Consider the following 6,833-nt stretch of genomic DNA (forward strand, 5'->3'; position numbering starts at 1 on the left):
AACCGCTCGTTTATCAACCATTTGAATGGCTGTTTGTTGCTGCAGGCTGTATAGCTGGAGGCAGAGGTAAGAGTGTGTGGGCAGGCTGCGTTGGTACGCCACAGTCCCACTTTGAAACAGCTGTCACAGTTCCCCCTACACCGTCCCCTTTATTCAAGCCTCTGCCTCTGTACAACGGTGGATAATAAAGGGCACGGTAGCTCCTTGCTGAGCCAGGAAGTCATGAGCCCCCGAGGTCACGGTGTCTCTGCTTCCCGCGTGTTTCTTGCTTTGCTTACAGATAAAACTAAGTTTAGAAAACTCAGGCAATTGCCAGTTTAGCTCTGCCAAAAACTCATTTCTCCGGAAAGAGGACATGTGCCTTTTGTTCTGCTTCTTTTCAAGCCACCAAGGACACCCCAAGTTGCATTACTCGTGACGTAACTCGTCCTGTCCGTGATGCTACGGCGTTCTGTTCTTAGGCTCTTGTTCTCATTGCTTAAAGGGAGGATGGTTAAAAAAAAATATCTCATTTTGACTTATGGACCAGACTGAGTCATAGGAAGACATCATTAAAAAAAAGAGGGGGTGGATATCATCGTTTTTGGCCACAAGCCATCCCTGGAGCTTTCAAAGTAGCCTGTAAATATTACTGCCAGCTCTGTTTCAGTGTTAGAGACAGCAATCCCGGCCAATAGCTTTTCTCCTCAATGGCCCAATTCGGTATTTCAGAATACTGGACAGCAGAAGGGGAAGTCAGTATTTTATTCAACATAGCAATCTCAGGAAAAGGGAGGTGAAATTACAAGCTGGTGTCCCTGGGCAGCAGTGAAAATAAGAAAGTCCAAACAAGCAAAGGGAAAAAAAGGGAAAGTCGGAATTTCTCAAAGCGAGAGAAAGGATGTTGGTGGGTGGGTAACAAAGAGGCTAGGAAGAGGAAGCACAGAAGGAGAATCTGTTGTGTTTGGAAGATGTGGGAACCATCAACACAGATGTTGCAGAAGAAAGCAATTGAGAAGCTGAATGGGACTTGCATAGGTTTACAGTTGGGTGCATGCTTAAGTATGTTGCTAAATGCAGACCTGAATGAGTGAGAAGAGAACAAGAAATAATCATGCGGGAGTCCCCGTGCAGTATCTGTCTGTGTCCAGATTGACATCACAGGCTTTCCCACTGATTTAAATCCTTGCTTTTCCTGGGTAGGAAATGAGTCAGGGTGACTACAGAGCTTAGGGTTTGGCCTATGCAGATTAAGAGGAGTAGTAAGGAATAAATAAAATATGGCATATGCAAGGGTGACTAAGGACTGGAAGAGAAGCAAAGAACAGTGTGGGGGAAGGAATAAGGGCTACGACGAGGAATGAGGAGGGACTGTAAGATGATGACTTGCTAGGGCTACCTGATGAAGCCTCTGGAGAGATTTATGGGGATGTGGCATCACTCCCTGGTCATGGAGAGCACGTTACCTGGGTTAGCGGGTAAGACATTTATGTGCCCCTGTTACCTGAGTGATGCTCCTTTTTTTCTGTCCTTTCAGCTTGGCAACAGTCTGGAGAGGCCCAATATCAATTGCAGCTTCCATACTAACAGCATCAAAAGAGGCAGAGCTGCAAATAGGTGGGGAAAAGAAGATTGAAACTTGGACTGAGCAAGAACAAAGGAAAGGGTGGGGTGTTTTTTAAATTAGGTTGTCCCCTATTTTTGATTGCTTCATAGCTTGAATTAGCTTTGGCCTACATAATTAAAATGGAGGATGACAAGGTACCAGCAGAGACAATTATTTTGTTGGGTTATTTGCATGGATCATCTGTTTGCTGCACGGCTGCTGTAGGAAATGCAACACCATGAGTAGACATATATAATTGTAGAGAGGGGGAATGAATAAACGTGTTTCAAAGAACAAGGAGAATTCTAAATGTCAGCAAAGGGGTATATGACTCACTCATTGGGAAAATACTATTATTGGATACGTAAGTAGGACTGTACAAAGCACTCAGAGGAGGGATGCTACTAGAAAAAAGGAGAATTAATAAGTGAAGGTAGCATTTGGATAAGTGACAGTGAATGAATGAGGAGATGTGCTGTAAGTGCCACGAGCCAACACAGGGCCTGGAGTGAAAGCAGAGGGAGAACGCAGGGTGAGGGTGGCGAAGGATGAAAAGAGAGAGATCACGGACAACGAGGAGGAGCATTACTGGAGACTTCTGAAATACAATGGAATGGATGAGTGTTTGTTAAAAGACTCTACTTGGCTTTTGGCAGAATAACGGTGACAAAGTGTTTCTGTTCTACTGAGTCCGGATTAAGGAAATAAATGAGGTGGAACTCCATGGGAGGAGAGGAAATGGCTGTGCTGAGGAGGCAGGAGGAGGCCCAGGACTCAGCTGGAGCCAGGCTCTGCAGAGGTGGGTTAGGCTGCGATGGATGAGTGGTGTGGAGAAATATTGCCCTGTTTTTAAAGGGGGAAAAGCAGTGTTTAATTGTAACAGACAATGCTGTATAGATTACAGATGTGGTTGAAATGAGCAGTGCAGGATCCAGGTATTTTGCATGAGTTCAAGCCAGCTAATGCTTCTGGTACGGTTGACGACAAAGTTGCGGATTTCTTGAGTCCAGAACGTGTTGAACTTGAAACCTTTCAGTTGCCAAATCCAGGCACCATCCCAACAGACCCATCCCATACGTCTGGCTGGTCATCCTCGCAGCCTGAAATGCTGTGTGATGGTAGCACGCCTGCCCAAGCAGAGGCCGAGGAGTCCAGCCACTTTGGTGAATGGATCAGTCTAGTTTGCAGCAGGGGCCAGGGGATCTCCAGTCCTGGAGGAGGAGATTTCCAGAGCCTTTAGTTTGGGTCCAGCTGGGAGCAGCACCGGTTCTTATTTTGGTTTTAAAATCCCGAATTTCCAGCAAGCTGCTTTTTTGGCTGGCTTGGGTTGATAGAGTCGGTAGAGAGACAGATGTAGGTGGATAATGGGGAGAGGGGGTGGTAAGTGGCAGAGCTATTGCCTTAGCGAGAGGGAAGGATGCCGTGTAAGTACTGCCAGTCCCCATTCAGTGAGCAAGTGGTGAGTCAGGGGCAGGTACTGAGTCAGCAAGAAGGCGGACGGGTAGGTGGGTGGGTAGAGCACCCCGGCTAGCTCAGTACGAACCACTCAGCCACACGGCTGCACTCAGCTCCCCGTGGGAAAGTTGCAGGCAGTGGTTCAGGCTACTGCATCCCGGTTTCTCCCCTTCCCCTGCAATTCCCTGGGCTGCCTTTCTGAGCCAGTGGGGCTTCAGAGAGGGCCCCTGACCACAGCCTCTGGTGGGCACGTTTTGTCCTGACATGTTTATGATCCTACTTGCAAACACTGCCTCTCTGCTAGGTGTGTTAGTAAAAGAAGAAGAATGAAAACAGTTGATGAAGGTAGAGAGAGCCCTTCAGCCTGTCTCACCCCAAAGATACCGCTCATGCAGTCAGGAAGCTGGTGAAAGGTAGGAGGGGATAGAGAGAAAAGAAAGAAAGAATAAAAGAAATGAGGTAGAAACGAGAGTGAGAGAGAGAAAATATTTGAGAGATGAAAAGAAATTACCATACGGCAGGATCCTGTTATTCAACCTAATTTTCAAAGGACTGCAGCTGTCGCACTGAGATAATCTGTTAATTATAACAGTCATTGTGTTTTGGCAACGGAAGAAAAAAACAGGCTCTAAACAAGGCAAGGTAGTGGGGAAAAGAGAGGGGAGGCACGGCTGTGTCAAAATGCATGTCAGATGTTAGTTTGAAATATAGGTGGGTGAGCTGGCCGGGAGGAGGGTCCCTCCCCAGCTGGGCTGAGCTGTGCCTGGGGGTGGAGGATGGAGGGAAGGTGGAAGCAGCCATATGGAAACATAATGTCTTGTCCAGCATGGGGCTACTCCTCTTGCTGAATCCAGGCACGCACTGACCAGAGGAAGAGCTTTGAGGGGCTGATGTATCCCCATTAGCCCGTGCTGCCATAGCATTTCACTCTTGGGTCACCTGAAACAGCTTCTTCATGTGCCCCCACACCTTTCCTTTGCTTCTGCCCCACACCAGATGAGGACTGCATCTGCTGTATGTGAACCACCATCAGTAACAGCTTCTGGTTGACTCTCCATTTGCAGGAAACCAGAGCACAGGGGCTGACCTGTCCTTTGACATCTTGCAGACTAATGACTTGGGGAGATGACACATGACTGTTGGAGACACCCTGGCTGGGAAGGCCACGCAAGGGCAGCCCCTTCATCTCACTGGAATGGTGGCTTGACCTCTGGAGTTTTCATGCTGGAGTTGTAGTGGGGTGACTGCTTGTCCTACTTGGAGAGAGGTCTCACTGATGGTGAGGGAACATCTCTCACATGGCCACCCAGCGGAAGGTTGGCTGGAAGGCGAGAGCATGTTGAAGGATGCTGGAATGCCAATGTTTGTGCTGTTTACAGGCCTGAAGGTATCCTCCACAGGACGACTGGCCACCAGTGTGCCTTGTGAAGTGCTTGCTACCCTCAGCCAGCCCAGGACCTGTGTGATTGCTTAGGCTTGAGTCCCTCCACCAAGAGACAGTAGTGAGCTGTAGTGCAAGAGCTAACCCCCTTCATGCCCCTTCCTTGCTGTACCTGCAGCACAGGGGGCACTCCAAACTGGCACTGCCAGGTTGTTGGGGATGTATTTACCCTCCAGAAATACTGGAGGTATGCTTGGTTTGAGTGAGGGCATCTCTAAAACAGCTTGTGGACGTGCCATTCACAGCCAGCCTAGTGAAAGTCAGGAGCTGCTGTTGTAGAAAATAGGGCATCAAGGCCAGCACTGGATAGCAGAGGCATCACGGTGACCCTGAGGGGATTGGGGTCTTTGCAGTGATATCACATACAGCCCAAGAATTCCTCCTGGCATCATGCTGGACGTGCTGCCCTCCCCTGTAGCAATGTCCCGCACACAAACAGAGCCAGTGCTCCCACCCTGCTCCCTCCAGCAGCTGCCTCCCATGCACCCAGAGCCCCTTACTCCTGGCCTGGTACCTGCGGCAGCTCACACACACACTCATGCAGAGCTGTCACTCTGTCCCTTTCCCCCTGACAGCTCGCAGAGAGCAGAGGTCATCCCCTGTCCCCTACAGCAATGCCCTCCCACACGCACATGCCAGCCCTCGCACACTGCTCCCTACAGTGATTCACGTCAGGGAACACATATACAAAAGGAGTGCTTCCACCCCTTTTCCTACAGCCCTTCTCCCATACACACACTCGCACAACCATGGTCGTCTCCCGTGATCCACGCACGCCCACGCGCAGCCCGCGCTCCCACCCCATTCCCTACGGCGCCTCACACACAGCCAACACTCCCACCTCTTTCTCCACGGTGACTGCTCCATGCGAACACACACGCGCACACACACGCACGCTCACAACCAGCGCTTTGCCTGGTTCCCCATGGCAATTCCTCCCCCCAGCCCAGGAGTCAGCGCTCATTCTCTGCTTCACAGAGTGATTAACCCACATGCACACCCGGCCCGCACATCCACCCCATCACCTATAGCAACTCCTCCGCATACGTTCCCCCTCCGCCTCACATCCCCTCCACCGACACTGCCACCCCTTTCTCTACAGTGACTCACCCCCGCGCACACCCAGGCACGTGCCCAGGCAGAGACAGTCTTGCTGTTGCGTCCCCGATGGCAGGTCCCTACAGACAGCCACACAGAGCCCACGCTCTCTCCCCGTTGCCAACGGGAATTATTTCTAAGCCTTTCCACTGCCTCATGTCTGCGCTCATGGGACGACACCCAAGGGTGGTGATGTTTCCCAAGCCCCTCTCTCCCCTGGAGGGAGAGTGATGAAGGCAGCTTTGTTGCTGCTAATATTTTTTGTGGAACCTGTAATGTCTTGCCGTCCTCTTCTGCTTGGAGAAGGCTGTTCCCCAAGCCTACCCCCATGCACACGCTCCTGTGGGCTGCTGCCACGGGCTGTCTGGGTGGAGCTGGCTTGATACAAATCCCCCTTAATCTTCAATAATCATATTAATATAAAAGGTAACCATTTCACTTTGGAAAACAAAGGTGGCTCTCTGGCCTGCCAGGGAACCACTGGCATATGAAAGACCTTTCTGCCAGTATTTATCACTCCAAAATAAGATTTACGCTTCTAAAGCTCTCTCTTTTCTTTCATGCTTCTGAGCGGCTTCATTTTTCTCCCCTGAGCTTTCCCATTCTCTCTTTCTTGCTGCCTAACAAATTAGGCATCTAATCGCTGTTGGGGAGGCGCGATGGGAGAGCAAGGATTTTACATACAGCATCGTGTTGCTTTTTTTTCATGGTTAGTCTTTAAGCTGTTTGGCCCAGCAAAGGTTTGTAGCCGATGGCTGTGCATTTGCGTGAACCTGGGTGCATGTGTATGGCAGATGGTAACGTCAGGTTAACACCTGAACTCTTCCCATGCCCCAAACTGGCCAAAGGGCAGGACTGCAGAGCAGCGTGTCCTTGGGGCAGTCCTACAGCCTGTATTCCAGCCTTCTGTCCCTTCCTCTGTGCAGGGCCCCACTGTTGCTGGCTGGAATTTGAGTGCTGTGAGCATCCTTGCAGCAGTGTCCTGCGAGAAGTAGCTGAAATCCTGTGTGGTTTTGTGGGCCTCCTCACCACAGCATCCTGCTGGGATCCTAGCGCTTTGGGCTTCCTTGTGTCAGGGACAGCTGGAGTTTGGGAGCCCTGAGCTTCCTCCCCACTCACGACAGGGCCAGCCGAGCTTTCAGAGGGATAATTTTTCTCCCAGCAGGCACTGTGGACTTGTATGTGGTAAAATGAACCTGCCCAGAGTTGAACCACGAGGTTTCTCTTGCGGCAGCACTCTGCCAAAATTCACAG

Source organism: Charadrius vociferus, unplaced genomic scaffold (assembly GCF_000708025.1).
Source record: "Charadrius vociferus isolate BGI_N301 unplaced genomic scaffold, ASM70802v2 scaffold413, whole genome shotgun sequence".
In the NCBI taxonomy this organism is placed as follows: Eukaryota; Metazoa; Chordata; class Aves; order Charadriiformes; family Charadriidae; genus Charadrius; species Charadrius vociferus.